Below are 18,434 nucleotides of genomic sequence, written 5' to 3'. Positions count from 1 at the left end.
CAGTCATATTATTTAAAATAAATATTTCTTACAATCACCTCTTGAATCAGAAACCATACATTTAGATGATCCAGCATACATACCTTGGTGAGCATCTTATCCCTGTCAGTTATTGGTAATGTCTCTAAAGTCCACACTTTCCAGATGTAAAATGAAGAGTCAATTTTATATCATTTTATTGAATCAAACCTTCTCAAAGCCCCTATGGAAATTTGTATGCAATGAAATTAGAACCTGATAGAAGAAAAACTAGTACACAGAAGCTGCACAAGGTTCCAGAAGTCTGGGAAACTTTTGCCTCCAAAGTAAATGCACAGTAGAGACTTTATGAATACTCTTAAAGAAGAAGACCATTCATTGTTGTCTGATTTACTTCTGCTTAAATAGTGGTAGGTTAGTTCCTGCAGAGACTATACTCTAATTCCTCAGTACAGCACAGTACATACTGCAGCCATTACATGGAATTAACAGGAAAGATTGACTTGAGTCATTTGTCATGACCAGCAATTTTATTACGTTTGCAGTTTACAAAGCAGTATTTTCACAAGGCTATGACAGCAATACAGCTCAATGCTTTGGAATGAGAAGAAAAAAAAAGAGAAAAAGGGTGAGAGAAAAGAAGGAGGAAAGATAATTTGAGAAGCTGTTTCCTTTGTTCTGAGTAAAAGTCTCCTTCACATTAATGCTTGTCACAACTTGTGTAGTCAGTGGTAAGGTGACCCATTTTTGACAGCGCTGTAAGCTACAGAGCAACTGGGGCATGGAAAGGAAGCAAAGAAATGACAGATCAAAACAAAATGCCCCTCATTTCAGTCCTTGAAGCTATTTCTGAGTTGAGGATAGGAAACACAAAAACATTGGATAGCCATCAATCATACTAGTTAGCCAAGAACTTGTTAATATAGTCCCATCACATATAGCTTTAAGCAACCTACTCATGGCTGGAGGAACTTGGTATAAATGGACTACACCATCTAACTGTGATCAAATACTCCTGATATCAGGCATGATTCTTTAAACGGACCTTCCTAAATTTTGTTGTTGTCATTCACGACTTTGGTTTCTAATTTTAGTGGGACCAATGAAGCCAAGCAAAATGGTGTAGTCAGTCAGAATTAACGGAAAACTCAAATGTTACTCTTTAACTCCCACAATAAACTGGGGCTTGCAGACTTCAACCTGAAATACATGTCAATCATTAGCCCCTTATTTGTTTTCCTTTAAAACATTTTCTGGAGGATAAAGCTTTTACCAGTGTTTACTTCAAAATGCACTTTTCCCTGCATGATGATATTTTTAATTGACATCAGAAACATGCATACTAAAACCACAAAAGCTTGCAAACATTTCATATGCTTCCCTGCTTGGTATTATTAAAGTAACCTTTTCCAAAGGTTATAACTAACCTTTTGATGGATATTTTTTTCTCGAAAAAATGAAGCTTGACATTGAAGCTAGTTCTTATAACATGAAATATTCACAATTACTTCAGTGCTTTTTTCTTTGTGCTAAAGAACCCATTTCAAAACATTCTTATTCAGCATCTTCTGCTATTTATTAAAATTTTATATCAGAGTTAAAGTTTTATAAGGTTTAAGGTTATGAAATATTAAGACAAGAGTTGAGTTCGTGATAACCTCTGTTTAAAAGACAGCTAGTATATCTACCAGAAAGGAAAGAAATACAGATTTTATTGCATTGCTGCTTTATGGAGATGCTTTTCTGATACTTCTTTCTCACGCTATACTTATTTTTGGTCGATGCATAGCAGGAAAAAAAAAAAAAAGAAAATAACCATTGAGATCCAGTAAAATGAAATTGTTACAAACTTTCTTTCAAAACTTTCAATTAGTTAGTCTTGGCCAATCTCAAAATTTGATCAGGCACTACTTGTCACCAGACATCAAAAGTATTTTAGTCGATACCGTTAGCAGACCTCTCAATAGCTATGGGGCTCTGTAAGGCTGAGCCTCAATCGGAATACATTCTGTTTGAATTCAGAAATCCAGTATCTCTAAAAAGTATCTCTGTATGAAATTCTTATATGTAGCTCTTAAGCACATTTAAAAATAATTCAGATAGATGCCTCAGCAGGTAGTTCAGCAATGTTAAAAAGTTGGGGGTTCTCTTACTTCTCCATAGGTGAAAATATGTACCTAGGACTGAAAAGAACACTTTCAATTGCAAGAGTAATTTACTTCTGAAATTTTCATTTTGTATATGTTTTTCTAATTTGCAGAATTTTCATTACAGTTTACACAATTTTCTTTATCAGAACTGTGAAATTCTTGTTTTCTATCTGTTTTAGAACCTTCTGAGTTACATTTCTATCCTAGTATCTTCTATTACAGGGTAGTAGTTGTAATTTGAAGTAACTTTCATCTTTCATCTACACATGAAAGACAGCAGCTAAAAATTATTCTTTATCTCTACCTTTAAAAGAATATTTATTCTCTTCTAATTCATGCTTTTTATCATTTTAGGTTAAGATGATAAGGCTTGGGCTGCCTTCCCAGAAATTAAAGCGCATTAGAAGAGTAAAATTCAGATTCTGCCTTACCCCAGTCTATTCTTCATTATACTATTCATGGACAATCTTTATGGAAACATAGAATGGATAGCACAGAAATCTAAGCACATTTTAAGCACAATCCAATCCATACTACTGTAGACATCTGATACATGTCAGCTGAACCATGGCTTAAAGTATATATTTTTCTCCATTTACTACAGAATATAGAAAGATACACCAACATGGGTAATCTAAATGTAAATGGCTAAAATCCATTGAGATACTCTACCTCAATAAGGATCTCACTCAAGAACTGTGATCCTGCTTCCCTCTCATCACAGAGATAGAGAACTCATCTTGTGCAGTACATGCCACATCTTCTTTCTTCAGACAAGCTGTATTCAAATACTGAGTACATTATGTTGACAAGATTACTACTGAATTAGATGTATTTCTTTTAGATGAATAAAATTAAATTGAAGAAACTAATGTATCACTGGAAAAACAAGGCTGAAAGAGGTTCATCAAAGCTTACTGCCTGCAGTTTTAGCAAAGAAAACTTGGAAAAGTTGTTAAATTGTTTTTGACCTAATAATCCAATATACAAAAGCAACAGTAAGAAAAGTTACAGTAGTCAGAAGAAGCTTACTAAAAATCTAGTTCCTCTGGTTTGCATGTCAGTTCTACCAAATTTTCTAATTATAAAACCTAAGTAATGTTGCTTTAATCTCAGAAATTAGTTTCTAGAACAATGTGGAGATTTAAAATGAAATGCCATTTGAAAAGGTCATAGAGCAGGGACAATACACAGCATGTGACAAAAGGTTTAGCAGAAGAATAATATTGCACTTTTTTTGCCCCTATTAAGCTCTTAAAAAATATATTATTTCCTATATATAAGATTGTTATGGCTCATTTCCTTTTGACACTACATCTTACTGAGTAGCTATCAGCAGTAATGGAAAATAAGACTGAAATATTATGCTCATAGTAAATTATAAACTTTAATATAAGATTAATTTAGCATATTTCTTCAAAAGGCATGGAATAAAGTGAAGTTCATCCATCTAAAACTTATTACTGTTATTGAAAGCCTTATATGTTTGCTCTGGTTTGAGACAAATTTGGAGGAACGTCTGAATTTGAACATCCTCGGAGAGAAGGCAGGTTACAGCCACCCCTCTCCCACCAGGTTCGGGAAGAAATTCCTTGGAGGAAAGTGAAGGAAAAAAACCCTATTTATTTAACAAACACACGGGAAAAGAATAATGCTGCTAAATAATAAAACCTCTCGCTGTGGAGAGAAACCTGGGAAGATTTTAGAGTCCTTTCTTTGGGCATGGTCTCTCTCTGCTCTTCGGAGCTGTGTTGGCATAGGCCTCCCTCCAGGCCAACACTGTAGGGTCTCCCGTTGTGTTCTGGTATTGTTGAACAGTCCAGAAGAGAAGAAGAAGAGGTCAAAGTCCCAGGGAGAAAAAAAAGTTTAACTCTCTGTCTCTCTATGGAGAAACAGAGCCAAAAGCTGCCTGAAAAGCTGCAAAAAGGGTGCTTCCTCCGCTCTTGCTTCCACAGAAGCACACAGAGAAGATAGAGTGACCTTGGAGCATGAACTTCTTTTGAAAAGTTCATCTGGCTTCTTTTCTTTTCTCTCACATCCAGTTTTAAAGACACAGAAAAGCACAGGAATCATGTCTGGGCATAGAGTGGCAACAGGGGATACATATCATAAAGTCACCCCAAGACACTGTTCTCAATCCTACAGCAAGTATATATAAACATAGCAGCCTCTAAAACCCAAAAGATTACTTAAGCGAGATAACTATTCACAGAGAAGAACTTCTGTGCTCAGAAAAAGTACACATTAAAAAAAATTCATGTGGTGGCCAAATTCCCCAAAATATGATCTGTGATCTCAGAATTAATAATAAAATATATATTTACTTCTTCCATTAAATTTGCAATCATCTCTTGAACTATTTGATGGGACTTTGAGACAAATAATTTTCCAAAGTTCTAACAATGCAGTCAGAACCTTGATGATTTCATGAACCAGAATGCAAAAATTACTAAATAAAAAGTCCTTATCAGCTCAATCCAACATATTAATCTGAGTAATTTAGCACTAGTTCTTGTCTTTGGGCTTTTTAAGTATCTAATCATGATCTGTGAAATTTTTTTTTTTTTTTTTTTAGTGAGACTGGGTTTTTTTCATATGCCATATAAGATGTTTCAGTAATTCTGAAAATCTTAATTATTAATTTTAAATCAGTAAATGGTAGCAGTGGAATCACTCATTCCCACTGTTTTTTTATAAAACAGTATTTTATCACAAAAATATTTCCATGAATTTTCCATGTTCATCCCCGCTTTGCTTAAAGAAAGAAACATCAGATCTTTTTTGACTGACCTTTCCATCCACAGTGAATTGGAGTAGAAGGATCAAATTGTACACACAGGGATTATTTGTTCCTACTTTCAACACATTTTGGCTTCCATTAATTTTCAAACAAGCTTAAGGACATTTGCTACATGAACTCATTTAATGTAATCACTTGCTACATGGATTCAACAGACATTGTTATATGAATTATCATGAGATACAGCAAATCAGGGATTGGAAAACAAAGGTTATGGCAAAAATACGCATAATTTTACCCTATTTTCTGAAATACCACACAGCAAAGACAAGGCATGCAACATATTTACAAAAATAGTCGTTAGGAATACCTGGTTTTGATAGATAATTTATCTTCAAATTAGATCAGCATTAGATTGAGTTTTGATATTCTTAAAATTGTCTACTGTACATGATATGAAGTTTGTGTTGGTTTTGTGCATTTTTTAGATATTTTTAGACGAAATTCTGTTCTTGAAGAGAAAAACCTCTACAAAAGCAATTACAACTGCTGCTTACTCCGATATGATGCTGGAATTTGTTTTCTGACAAAAGATTGCCTGTTATGGTAATGGTAAGGAATCTTAGATAAATTAAACTTCACCTGCACACCAAAGAGAATTGTATTTTTCTGAGCTCCATCAGAGTCTCCTCCAATGTAGTGTTTTTTTCAAAAGATAAAAAACCCAATATTACTGTCTGTACTTTCTCCAGGAAATTTGGGAATAAATAATGAAAAATATATATTAAAAAAAAAAAATCAATACAAATCAAGGAGGAAAGTGAGACCCATCTACTAGTTATTTCAATATACTCAAACATACAGAGATAAAAGGTTCATGTTGTGGCCCCAACAGCAAAGTTTGCAAGAGATAATCCAAACTTGATATTTGCAAAGAGAGGCAGCAATACTTCCAGAAATCAGCATTCTTCTGGTTTGTCTATCTATATCTATATACACCAAAACCTACAACTGTACATATGTTGAAATATGTAGACTCCTTGCCATTTAACATAAATTAAAAAAAAAAGACATATTGACTTTTTTTCTGCTTAATTTAGGCCATAATCTTACTTTCTTGAAAACTTTTAGCAGACAATGTTATCTGCATACACTAGAGAGAGAACCGATCATCTGCTTGTAGCAGAATGCACAAACCATCTGTTGGACTGGGTTGTTTTTTTCAACTGCTGTTTTCATATGTTAACATAAAAGCTAAGCAAAGTAAAAATCCTGAAGTATATTGAGCTTTTCCTACAGTACAATAAACATGGGTGGCTCTGTTTAGACTACACAAAAAGGCAAGAGAGAAAAACAAGCCCTCAAAGAGAGACATTATTTAACTTCACCTTGCAAAATAACATATGCCTAGACACATCTCTGTTGTAATAGAACACTTAGATTGAAGGGAAAAAAAAAGAAAAAAGGGTACTTTCCAAGTTTCATTTGACATTAATTAATCTCACTATTTTTAGTTTTTTGTATTTTTTTTTCACTGATCTTTTCAAAATGTTCTTGTGTCATGCACAAAGGAATTAATTTCAACACCAGACCAAAAATTTAAGAAACATCTGTATCATTTCTTAATCACCAGAATTTGGAAAGAAACCTTCCAATGAATTTCTCCTTCTGAAGTAAGCCTCTTATATTAGAGTTCATAAGACAAGGCACATTCCTTCCTTTCTTAATTACTCACTTCCTCTTTTTTGCTACATTTCCAGTCACCACTACAAAGGAAACAGGACACTTCAGACAGAAATCTCCTTGATTAGACAACCATGTGCATTACACTCTTAATGATGCATACTCTTTTATTATGAGAGAATTAAGAGCCTTACATATAAAAACATCTTATTTCAACTCTCAGCTTTAGTAATGTTTGAAGCCCATCATGAAAACAGTGCCACCTGAAGAGAAATCAACTTATCGACTTACATGGTGGTGAGAGAGACGGCACTAGCAGTTACTTAGTGCTGTTAGGAAACCATACGAAGTTGCTTTTAACTTTTTATTTCGCATCTAATTCACTCTCTGGAAGCAATACACTTCATTATATTTTCCACAATATTTTTAAGATAATGTAATGAGAAATATGACATAGAGTGGGATAATTGGGTGGGATAACAACGAAGCTTGTGCACTAAAAGGAACACACTAAATTTCACTTAATTAAAGAGCTACAGCTTGATGAACTAAATACAGAAGTTTTAATTATGTACTTAAACTTTTTTTTTAATGAGTACTGTGGATAAATTTATTTTACTATAACATTTATTTGGTGGAGATTTAGCATCTTGTCTTTAAGGACTCAGACTCAAAATACCTAGTTTCAGTTTATAAATTTCCCCATGCAATTCGGATATTTTTGCTTCAGTGTTCTGTCTTAAAAAACGAACAAACACACAAAAAAAACCCCCACAAAACAAAAAAACAAAACAAAACCCCCACAAATAATAGTTCTGGCACTTACTTTAAATCAGTGCAATTTCATTAAACACCAAGATTTTTAAGACATGAGTCTGTGCATTATGTTAAATGTCTAATATGATGGGGACTGATTTTGGTTATGCGTAGTCATGAGATCTAGCATACCACAGTAGTCCAGTGGAAAAGCAATTCAGCTGAAGTCATAAAACATAAAGAGAGGATGTACTTAAATTCTGAAAGATATATTCGATGATTGTTGCAAAAATGGAATGATAACAAAAAACTTTTAGTCCTCATACAAAAGGTTAGGGGTTTTTTTTAATCTTTGTCAGCATCTGCAGGCAACCTTTTCATAGAAAGATACTGACTGACAGTTTGTGAGAAATTATTGAATGTGCTTCTTTCTTCAAGGCAAAAAGACTGTCACGTCTAAACATGTCATGATTGACAGAAGTTTGTCTAGTTTATTATAATGTTATAATCCCAGATATCAAAGAGTCCACACCACTACCAGGAAATCTGTTTGGTTTTTAAAAAATATAATAAAATTTATTTCCTGTGATAATCTTTTCTTGATACAACATGTTTCCTAAAATGATAGTGATTTTTTTTATGTGGAATTTCTTCAGACAATCCATGTGTTTCTTGATTGTTCTGGACAATACAGTAGAGCTGAGGCTCTACCCAAACAGATCCAAGAATAGGAATTCTTTTTTTGTGGGCTATGTGTCTGTTCATCTACTCCTATGATTGAATTTTAGCAGCAGTGTGGAATACTTGATTCATATTTTATTTGCTTTGTACTAAGTGCAACACTTCTGCAGAATGCTATCTAGACATTTGATCCTACTTGACATCTCTGCTGATTATTGTTGTGACAGGATAGCAAGTTGCACTACTCCATATTCATTTTTTCAGAGGTGTTTTATTTTTTTCAAGATTATTGTGCACTTTAGTTCTCTCTTGTAAGATATGGGTGAATCATTTAAGACTCTTTTTGTTTGTTTTGTTTTTAAGAAGCATATGCTTTACTTCATTATTTAGTCCTTATTGACTAAAATGACAGTACCGGGTGCAAAGAAACATATGAAAAATTCCTACTGATACAACTACTGTTCCTAATTTTGCATGTCAAGGCTTTCCTCTTCGATCCCTTTTATAGCAGATTTCATAAGTTCTATTTACATCTCTGATGAACAGTGAAGCATTCACTTTCATCTAAACTTCTATCTTCTCAAAGACTATTACTTTTTAAACAAAAGTCATTAATCTTCTAAATTAAAATACCAGAGTCAAGATACACAAAAACTTAATTCAGGAGGATTAATTATCATCAAATATGTTGGTGCAGGCATTGTTATTAGCCAACAATTATTAATTTAAGCTTTTGCTATTAAAAAACCAACTTCTGAGATGTGACAGTAGTTTGAAATCCTTGTCTATCAACAGAAGACTAAAAATATTTTAAAAATTGTTTCCACTGACTGAAAATATTGAGTAGTTTATTCCATATTGTTTACTTTCCCCCTTCCCTTCTTTCTCCTCTCTCCTTCCTTATTTTCAATCTCTCATATACTTTGGAGTTGTGCTTACTATTGCCCCTTTGAAGGGGGTGCGGAATTTCTTTTGGGGTATTTCTGTTCTGAATTTCATAAAATCGATGTAAAAAGTATGTTATCTTTGTGGATAAGTTAATAGTAAAAATTATGAAGAAACAACTGACAGAAGAGAACTCAATAAATAAATGGAGCATAAATACAGCCAACAGACATTACACGCAGAAGGTTTGCATTTAGCATGATGATTAGCATAATAAAACTCTATAATATAACTAGTTTTAAAAAATTAATCTTTTGGACATTCATAAACTATCACAATTTGATTGCATTAATAAAAATATAGCAACGCATGTGGAGATTAGTAGTGGATGGATGTACTGTAACATTACAGCTTCCAGTTTATAAGTAGAAAAATAACAAGGAATATGGGAAAAAAGCAGTGAGCAGATAAGCCTGAAGGCTTGGACTGGTGATGCACCTGACTGGTCTAGAACATGAAAAGAACTTACATCTCTGTAGGCAATCGAAAGTCTGTCTAAGAACTGAAAGTTGAGTATCTGAAGTGCCACATATTCCTGCAAATACAGACACAGTGGTTTTTATCATGTTTTCTCCATACTTGCTGAAGATCAAACTTCTATGCTCTGAAAGAACCTACTCACGGCTAGAATATAAAATAATCTGGGAAAGAATAGTTTCAACAAAATCATGCAGCACAACAAAACTACACATGAGGTATGCATCCTGTACTTTTCTCTCCTTACATATTTCTACACTCTATTTTTAGGTATGGATCACCGACACCATTGAAGAATCTCTAGAAAGAACTAGGAGCCCAAATAGGATTCAATCCTAGGACTATATTCAGCAAAGACAGAGTGTGTGACTATATTCTTTCAGATTCAAGGATCTTTTGAAATTATTTGATTTGGTTTTGTTTTCCTCCATGAGTTTTGCACGAAGCAAACCTACATAGGAGCAAAAAGACACCAAGGTGTCAAACCAGTGCTGCTTTTCCATATGGTTAGAGTGGGAGGAAGGATGAAAACAGATGACAGGAAAATACAGATGTTACAAAAGGTTGGATATTTTAATGTTGATGAAACATAGTAAAACAGAAGACTTGACTGATACAGTTAAAAAAAGAATGAATGGCAGATGATGTGTTCCATGAATTACACCCAGCTACTTATTAAAGAGCAAGAAAATCATTGCCTATTAAACTCAGAAAATCAATCCCGTGTGATACAGATTGTTGGTTTAGATTCAAGAAATAATTTTTAAGTTTTGAAAAAGACTTTTCCATCTTTCAAATACATTTTGAGATAATGGCAAACACTAAAATATAAAATCTCTTATTTTCAGTTCTGCACAATCGTACATGTTTTATTTCTAACATTCCATTTTAATATAGTAAGTTGAAGTCCAAACTTTGGAATACACACCACATTGAACCAAGTCTTAATTCTCTATGTCTGTTTCTGTTGGCTCATTTCTGAGAACTAAGTAATGATCATTTATTTTCCATTTTATCTCATTAATTAAAGTAAATATTTTTTATGGGTCAAGTGGAACAGATGAAATTTCATACGAAGTAGTGAAAATGGAAATCAAGAGATAAGATGTGCCTGTGTAAGTTAAAGAATGGATTCAGGATCCTAATGGGTAGGACAGGTCTACACAACAGCCAAAATGTGGCAGGGAGATACGGAGTAAAGGCCTGAAGAGGGAAGAAATAGGAGGTATGATTACAAACGTGGTTTGGAAAACCAGGCTACTCATGACAATCACCTCTGATGCCTTGAATATATATATCTTTATGACAAGAGAATGGTATCACTGGTCTAAACTAACAGTAATCCTCAGCATTGCCAGTACAAACATTCAAGACTTCAGCTGGAAATAGGAGATATGGAAAGAACAATGTGACATAAACTTGAAGCATGTATTGAAGCTTCCTGCTAAATTTTAACATGAGCTTTGGAGAAACATACTTAATTATGCAGAAAAATGTTTTCACTTATTATTTTATAATAAATTAAAAGAGTACTTTTAAAGTGTAAATGATGATAATGTTTTAACCTGTTACTACATTTAAAATTAACATTTTCAAAAATTCTGAAATAGAAGATTTAAAATACTAATGGAAAAACATCTAAAGAAAATTATAAGCTTTATTAAAACTCTTACCAAAAATCATAATATTTTAGTATTTTGGATCTGTGTTTGTCTTAAATTATTGGTAAGTTATGACTTTTTGAAATAAAAATCAGACATTTTAGATACTGCTGAAATTAAATGTTTGGTAAAATTAAGGTTTGGGAATTTGGGGGATCTTTTTTCTATTTTTTACTAGGGATGATTACAGAGTTACTTATCTTTCTGAGGAAGTTGTAGCAGCTCTTAACTTTTTATAGGAGAAATTTCCTTTCTGAAACTTTAATAGCATCTAATTCTTTCTCTAGTGTAAATAGTTTACTTTAGGTCATCAATTCTGTATTCTAAAAAATTGTTATAATAACACCAGAAAATGTGTATGATAGGAAATTCTGCCAAAACATCATAGCATAATATTTAAGGAGCAGTTTTCACCTAAAAAATGCAAGCTTGAGATATAAAAAGAAAGAGCGAACTTTTAAACTGATTCCAACCGGTTATAAAAAAAATGTGTCACAAGGCTAAGAAGTAGCTGCTAGAAAGAAATGATCATGTGTTAAGAGCATGTTTATATGTATCAGCACCATTCTTATGAATGGAACAGATTCCAACAATATGCTCTAATTTTTTTTCCATGCACAATATTTAAGTGAACTTCACTGCTCACAAAAAGGGTATAAAGGAATCAACTCTAATTTATTTATTAATAACTATATAAATTATATACATAATGCACTTTTAATATATGTAAATCTTATGATGTTTATATACAGAGAGAAATGTAGATGATATCTATTTATTTGTATAGACTTATGTAAGTCCCTACTATTATTATTCCAGAAATGGTTTCATCAAGGAAAAAAAAAATTATATTCAAGCCAACAGTATTTCTGGAGACTTATCTATAAAGATGCACCATCAACTGGATTTTCCAGATGGCTGTTCTCTGTACTTGCTTTCACTTTGACTATGAACAGGTTGAAAAGCATTTCCCTTTTGTAATGTTCTTTGATGTTACCCATATGAGGTCCATAGTTTTAGAGGTATTTTACTGATTCAGTCACTCTCCATGCAACTGATATTTTCACTGCCAAATCTTTTCTTAATTTTGAATTTTTTTGAAATATTCATGCAAAACAGTGCAAGTTAGTCCAGAGGAAAAAAGAATGGATGGTTTTGTCAATGTTTAAAGTACACGGGTAACAACAACCAAAAAACTGGTCAAGTCCCTTCCTTTCTAGTGTGTTTAATGGGCTGATGTTTTCTAGCAGCATCCATACTTTTAATGAGATGAGAGATATGCTTTTTACTAACGCTGTGAATATATAATAGATTCAATTAATTCTATCCTTTTATTCTCTTTTTAGAACAGTTTGAATTTGCAATGTAGACTTCAAATTATGTTCTTTTTATCAAATTTAATTGAACATTAAACATTTAAATTGAACATTTGAACCTGAACTAGCCACTTTAGATAACTGTTACACTCAATGAAGAGAAATAGGGACATTTGAAAGATAATTCACCTTATTCGAATATGTGCATCTAAGAAAGCGATGAGATGAGAGAAGATAAATCCCCATCATGGACTGAATGAGTTACTCAATTGAAAGTATCTTGCTGACCCATTAAACATAGTAAATAGTATCATCAACTTGGCAGCCAGTGATGAAACAAGTCAGAGAACATAGTAAAATGGGGAGCTGAGGTAAAAACATAGGAATGGGAATTCTATCAGGATTTTATTAAAACTGACAAAGGAGATAAGGGAAGGTTTAAATGATACTGAAATTCAAAGATTACGAAATAGGGAGAAACAGAAGAATGAGAGGTCCACGAAGCTGATAATGAACTAGGGGAAATTTGACTTTATTTTTGAAAGTATCTTGACAAGATACAGACAAGGCTGGACAGAAAGTAACCTGGTAAGCAAATCAACAAGGTAGATGGGAAGAGAGGTTGGTAAAACCAAGTAATGCTTTCTGGGTAAGGAACCTAGGATTTGAGGAAGGCAGTTGGGAATCCTTTGAGACTGTGGAAAGAAGGAAAAAAAGCTAGAATAAGACCCAGGAGAATGGATACTCTAAACAAAAATAATGTAAAGAGGATGTAACAAAAGAAAGTTTGGGAGCACCAAGAAGAACATTATATGAATTCTTGCTTATCACTAGAATCCCAAACGCAGCGGAAGACTCTGAAGACTTGCCATTCTTCAGATGTTGAATTCCTCAATCTTTCTGCAGAGAGTCCACCATCACCATTGTAATTACCCACATAAAAATTAAGAACTTTCTTTTGATGTCAGTTCATGTGACTGTGGGATACACAGTGAATCCTCAAGTTTCAGTTCTGCATTCAAGTGGTGGACAAAAGAAATGACAGCACATGAAGTGACTTGTGCGTTCTTCTGCTTTTTTGTCAAAAACCAAACCAAAACAAACAGCCAAGCTTTAGAAATGCTGTTCTACAAGTAGCAGAGCCAGATTTTAAAGTTAGGAAGTTCTAGACCTGGATTTTCCTTGTAACTTATTTAGTTCCATACATGTATATATACAGTCTTCAGCTATGTGATCTTGCACTATTTTTATCACCGGATTCTTCTGCCTCCCATTCACAGAGCATAGATCCTCTGAGAATGAATAAGAGCTTTGGAGGAGAAAGGTCTGTGGCCTGTGTTGTGTAAGAACCCTGACTCTTTTGTTGTGAAAGTTAAAAGTATAAATACAAAAGCATAAAAGTTATATAACCATTTTTAGAAGTTTCATAATCAAGTTGAAAAACTGGCTCATGATAAAAACAAATGGATTTTTCTCTTCTGATTCCATAACGTAGAAATGCAGAATCGTGTGATCTATATTCCACCCTAAGCATTAAATTACCTTCTTAACAAAGAAGTCTATATGAGATAGTATAAAAACATACACAGCTATTAATTTGACTTCTTTAGTATCTAATTTTAGGATCTGGTTATCACAGCAGAAGCTATGGTTCAAATGTGGATATCACCTCAGAAAGGCCACAGCCATGATCAGTTGTGAAAATACCTGAAGGTGTGAGAGCTCACAGGATAGACTAAGACATAGGAAGGTACCTTGATTGTCCTCTTTTTGTAAGCTCAGGTAGCGAGATGAAAGCTGTAAACAGGAAACTCCATTTACTTAGAAACCAGAGACCAGAAACCTCTCATGAGACTAGATACACTTACAACAGTACATGAAGTACTTAAGTAGCAAATTTTTATGACAATTTTATCTACATTTTCTAATATGGTCAAAATATTTTCTCAATAAATTAGAAAGCAGCATTGAGAATGTTGCTCATCCTGACCAGTTCCAAGTTCATAACTTTCTATAGATGCATGCCAACCAGAAGGTTGTAAGTTGCTAGAAGAAAAGGAAGAAGACTTGGAAGTGGGAGAGACTAATGGGCAAAAGAGTCAAAATGCAGGATTTGTGGGCTCAGAACTGAAAAATACAAAAGAAATGCTTGTACAAAAGCTTTGATCCTATAGTTTAATCATGTACATTTTTATGTTCCTGATTCTACACTGATCATAATGATTTAATTTAAATAAATAGTTTTGACCACAGAGACTTGCAAACTAAATTTCTAAGTTAATGTTTGAGTTAGAATATCATTCTCTCATTTATTAACCTTTTGGATTCCCATTAATACTGAATTTTTTACTTCACATTGACAAACTCGACAGCAACAGAGTAAAATGCTTTCCTCATTACTTTTTCTAGCAATTCAACATTTGAGCATGAAACTGCTGTGTGAGGAAGGCACAGTACTCAGTCCTCTCAGTTCTTGCTTCAAGGTACACTATTAGTATCTAATCGTGGGAGGATTTGACATTTTCTTTCAGAAGCTCTATTTTCAAATTATTGTATGTTTTATGAAAGACTTCTGCATTGTCAGTGCTTCCTTTATGTGGGTTAAGCATATCTGGCATATCCTTCTTGGAGCTGTCTCTTAAACAAAATGTTAATTGAATCCCATGTTCTCCACTCCTCTTGCACACAACCAGAGGACTCTGGGGCTGGTTTGCAGATGGGCTCATCATTTATGAGTGCAACTGAGAACAGAGGAACTAGTGGGAGAAAAGTGCTATATGCTCTGAAACCAATCAATTCAATGTTTTTTTTTCTCTTTTCTCTCTCTTTCTGGTTCAGTCCTCCACTGTAAAATAGGGCTGTTGTAAAAATAAACCTGTTACTAGTTTGTGAGGCATGTACTGCGTGTAGTGGTGAATAGTCCTGAGAGCACATGAGGAATTACATCTACACAGGATTTGAACAGTGCAAGGCAAGCAAAACATGCTACCATCCACTCAGGAAGGAGGGATTAAAATAGTAACTCTTTGCCTATTAAGTGAATCCCATTCATGTTGAGGGTTGATTAACCCCTCACCTGAAAAGAGCTGTCATGATCATGTAAAATCTCCATTATAAAATGCGAGGATCTGATGGATATATCGCAAATCTTTGCACTGGTATTTTCCAAGCATTTTGGGGCTGATTTGTAAATCTTAATTATAAATTCACATTATAGATTTTTTTTTCCTAACAGTTTTGTCTTAGGAAATGAAGATCAAAAAATCCATCTTTAAATATCCACTGTATCTATTGACAATTTTGTCATGCCAGCTCTAAACCAATTTGATATGCATGTTTCCAAGCAATTCCAAGCAATTTCAAGCAGTGTTCTAACACTAATTCTTAGCCATAAAACATTTTTTTTCTTTTTACAGATACAATATGAAAAATAGAACAATTAAGTACGTACTTTAAAACATGCCCTGTCTAACCCTTCAGTCTTCTTAATGCCAGTAGGACTATACACATAGCCTTACTTATGAATAGATGTACTGTACAATTGACAAGACAGGATGTTCTTTAGAAACATGCAAAAAACCCAAATCAGTAAAGTAGAATGTACTTCTTATTCCACAATATCTAACAGAACACTAAAATTAAAATTAAGAATTTGAGATCATCCAGCTTAGTGTTTAGCTTAGATGTAGAAACAGTAACTAAAACTCCACTGAAAAACAAACCCAGCTGAGCTGAAAAAGGATACCAGTACAAAATTCATGTCTCAAGCTGAGGAGACCAGCTGGGGAAAAAAAAAAAAAAAGAAACTAACAAACAAACAAAAAACCCAAACAAGAACCAAATGAAAACTCTTTGGGAGATACAAGGATCCCAAGTACACACTAAAAATAAAAACCAAAAAGTAATTTTCACTTGTACATATATGTCAATAGCAGAAATAACAAAAAAAAATTAGAAATCCCAAGCATAAAACCAAAGCCAACTTGTCAAACTGCTCCTCATATTATGTCCTACCACTGGGTTTCGAGCTGTTACTGCCCAGAGACCTCCTGTTCACAACATTTGAAATAATGTTGACACGGTCTATACTGGAACATATTCAAATATTGAATTCTCACCACTTTCACATAACAAAAATATTGTTTTCCATACAGTCCTCAAATATTAAAGCAGTTGTTAAATATGGGCAGGACTAACACTATGGAAATTCAGAAGTTATCACTTTCTGTACCAAAAATCCAGGTATATGCCTAAAGGCTTGGTCGAAGTCCCACATGTTCATCTGTTTATGTATTTGATCGTATCTGTCATTCTGGACTGGGGAGTAATTTACATATCCTACAGTCACAGTGAAGTAAAGAAGTTGGCACCATTTATAAGACTTATCTCTACAGAATGAGTGAGACAGAAACTTCCAGGGCATTAGAAGACCTGGATTACAGGACTTTCAGGCACAGAACTGCCATTTTTGCAGCACTTGCCCACCTCTTGCCATAACATACAAAGTTCATAGAGGTAAATGAAAGGTTCTTTGATGAGAAATAGCAAAGTCTTAGACTAAAACTAACTTAAACATTTTCATACTTCAAAAGGTTGCATTTTCATTAATAATAAAATCATCTCTCCTGACACAGTTACTTTAAATCTGAACAAATTTAAGCATATTCCTTCAACAGGACTACAAGTTACTGATGACTAGATGTGTTGTTTCAGTAGCAATGAAAGAAGAACATGGAATAAATGGATTATAACAATCAAGAGCAGTAAGTGCAGTAATCAGATACATGTCACAGAGTACACAAATTCTACCAAGTCGACTCTTATGTGCAAATCAAGGGGTACCATTAAAACTCAGTAAGTTTCTGTTAGTGTGCAGATCTTTACAGAGTCTCAGATCAGTGACACACCTAAATGAAAAGTCTATATAATGAAACTATATTTGTACTAGTTTTTAACCTCTCCCACTCACTCTTCAAAAGCCTTGAAAAGATAATTTTAGGGCTAGTGTTTTACCTGTCTTTGTAGTGTATCTGATTAAAATTCGAATTCTTGTTGCTCAGAACAACTTCCAATATTCATAAAAACTTCAGTATTGCTTTTTCTTTAAAAACATACCCTAAGTCACTTATCAGCTATTCCACATGTTTAAATTATATAGCTCCCACTAAATGAACTATGCTAACTGACAAAACAATAAGAAATTAAAGGAGACAATATATGCTTTAGGGCTCTCTGAAAAGGTGCAACATACTCAGTTACATGTATGTTTATCTCCAGCCGTACTAATCCAAACATACCCACGGTACTGTCCCTTCATCTAATATTTAAGACTGTATGTTTAACTTTCAATAGGAAAAAAACAAATCATTCCTTTCATTTCTTTTCATGTTTAGAAACCGAACTGTACATTTCTCTCCGTACACAAAGAAAAAAAAAAAAAAAAAAGACAAGGGAAATGAAAATGAAGTAATCTTAACCATGGGGAGGTGGGGGCAAGCAGAGCTAAAGCAATGAATCATTTTACCCTTAGGACGATCTGTATCAGAGTTTTTCTGAAAGCTCTCTCTTAACTACATTTCCTTCTTCAAATGATTTTAATTTCTGTTTCAGCTGGGGGCAAGGAGGGCAGGGATTGAGAAAGAAAAGCAATTCAACATTAACACATTTGTATGAAAAACAAGAATCTGGATGTGTCTTGCTTGTTCTTACATCCTCTCAGGTGTCACTGGGTTCATGACTCTGAAAATTCTTATAATTCTTATTTTTCTCTGAGGTAGGGTGCAACACGGTTTAGTCACCGAGTTTCAGGAAATAGGACACTTTTACTTTTGAGCTTTCATCTGTCATCCCACTAGCCAGAACAACACTACCTCCCGCCAGCGTTTTAAGAAACTTCTGACAAAGTTGGGTAGCGACGATCCCCAGCGCGGAGCGCCGGCTTTGACAAGCGCCGGTTCTCGGGCCAGCCCCGCGGGCAGGGGCAGCCCAGGAGCGGGGGCGGAGGTGGGGACAGAGACAGGGACAGGGACAGGTCAGGGACAGGGGC

The sequence above is a fragment of the Corvus brachyrhynchos genome, unplaced genomic scaffold, assembly GCF_000691975.1.
Source record: "Corvus brachyrhynchos isolate BGI_N302 unplaced genomic scaffold, ASM69197v1 scaffold71, whole genome shotgun sequence".
Lineage (NCBI taxonomy): Eukaryota > Metazoa > Chordata > Aves > Passeriformes > Corvidae > Corvus > Corvus brachyrhynchos.
Note: the sequence above shows the minus strand (reverse complement) of the source record.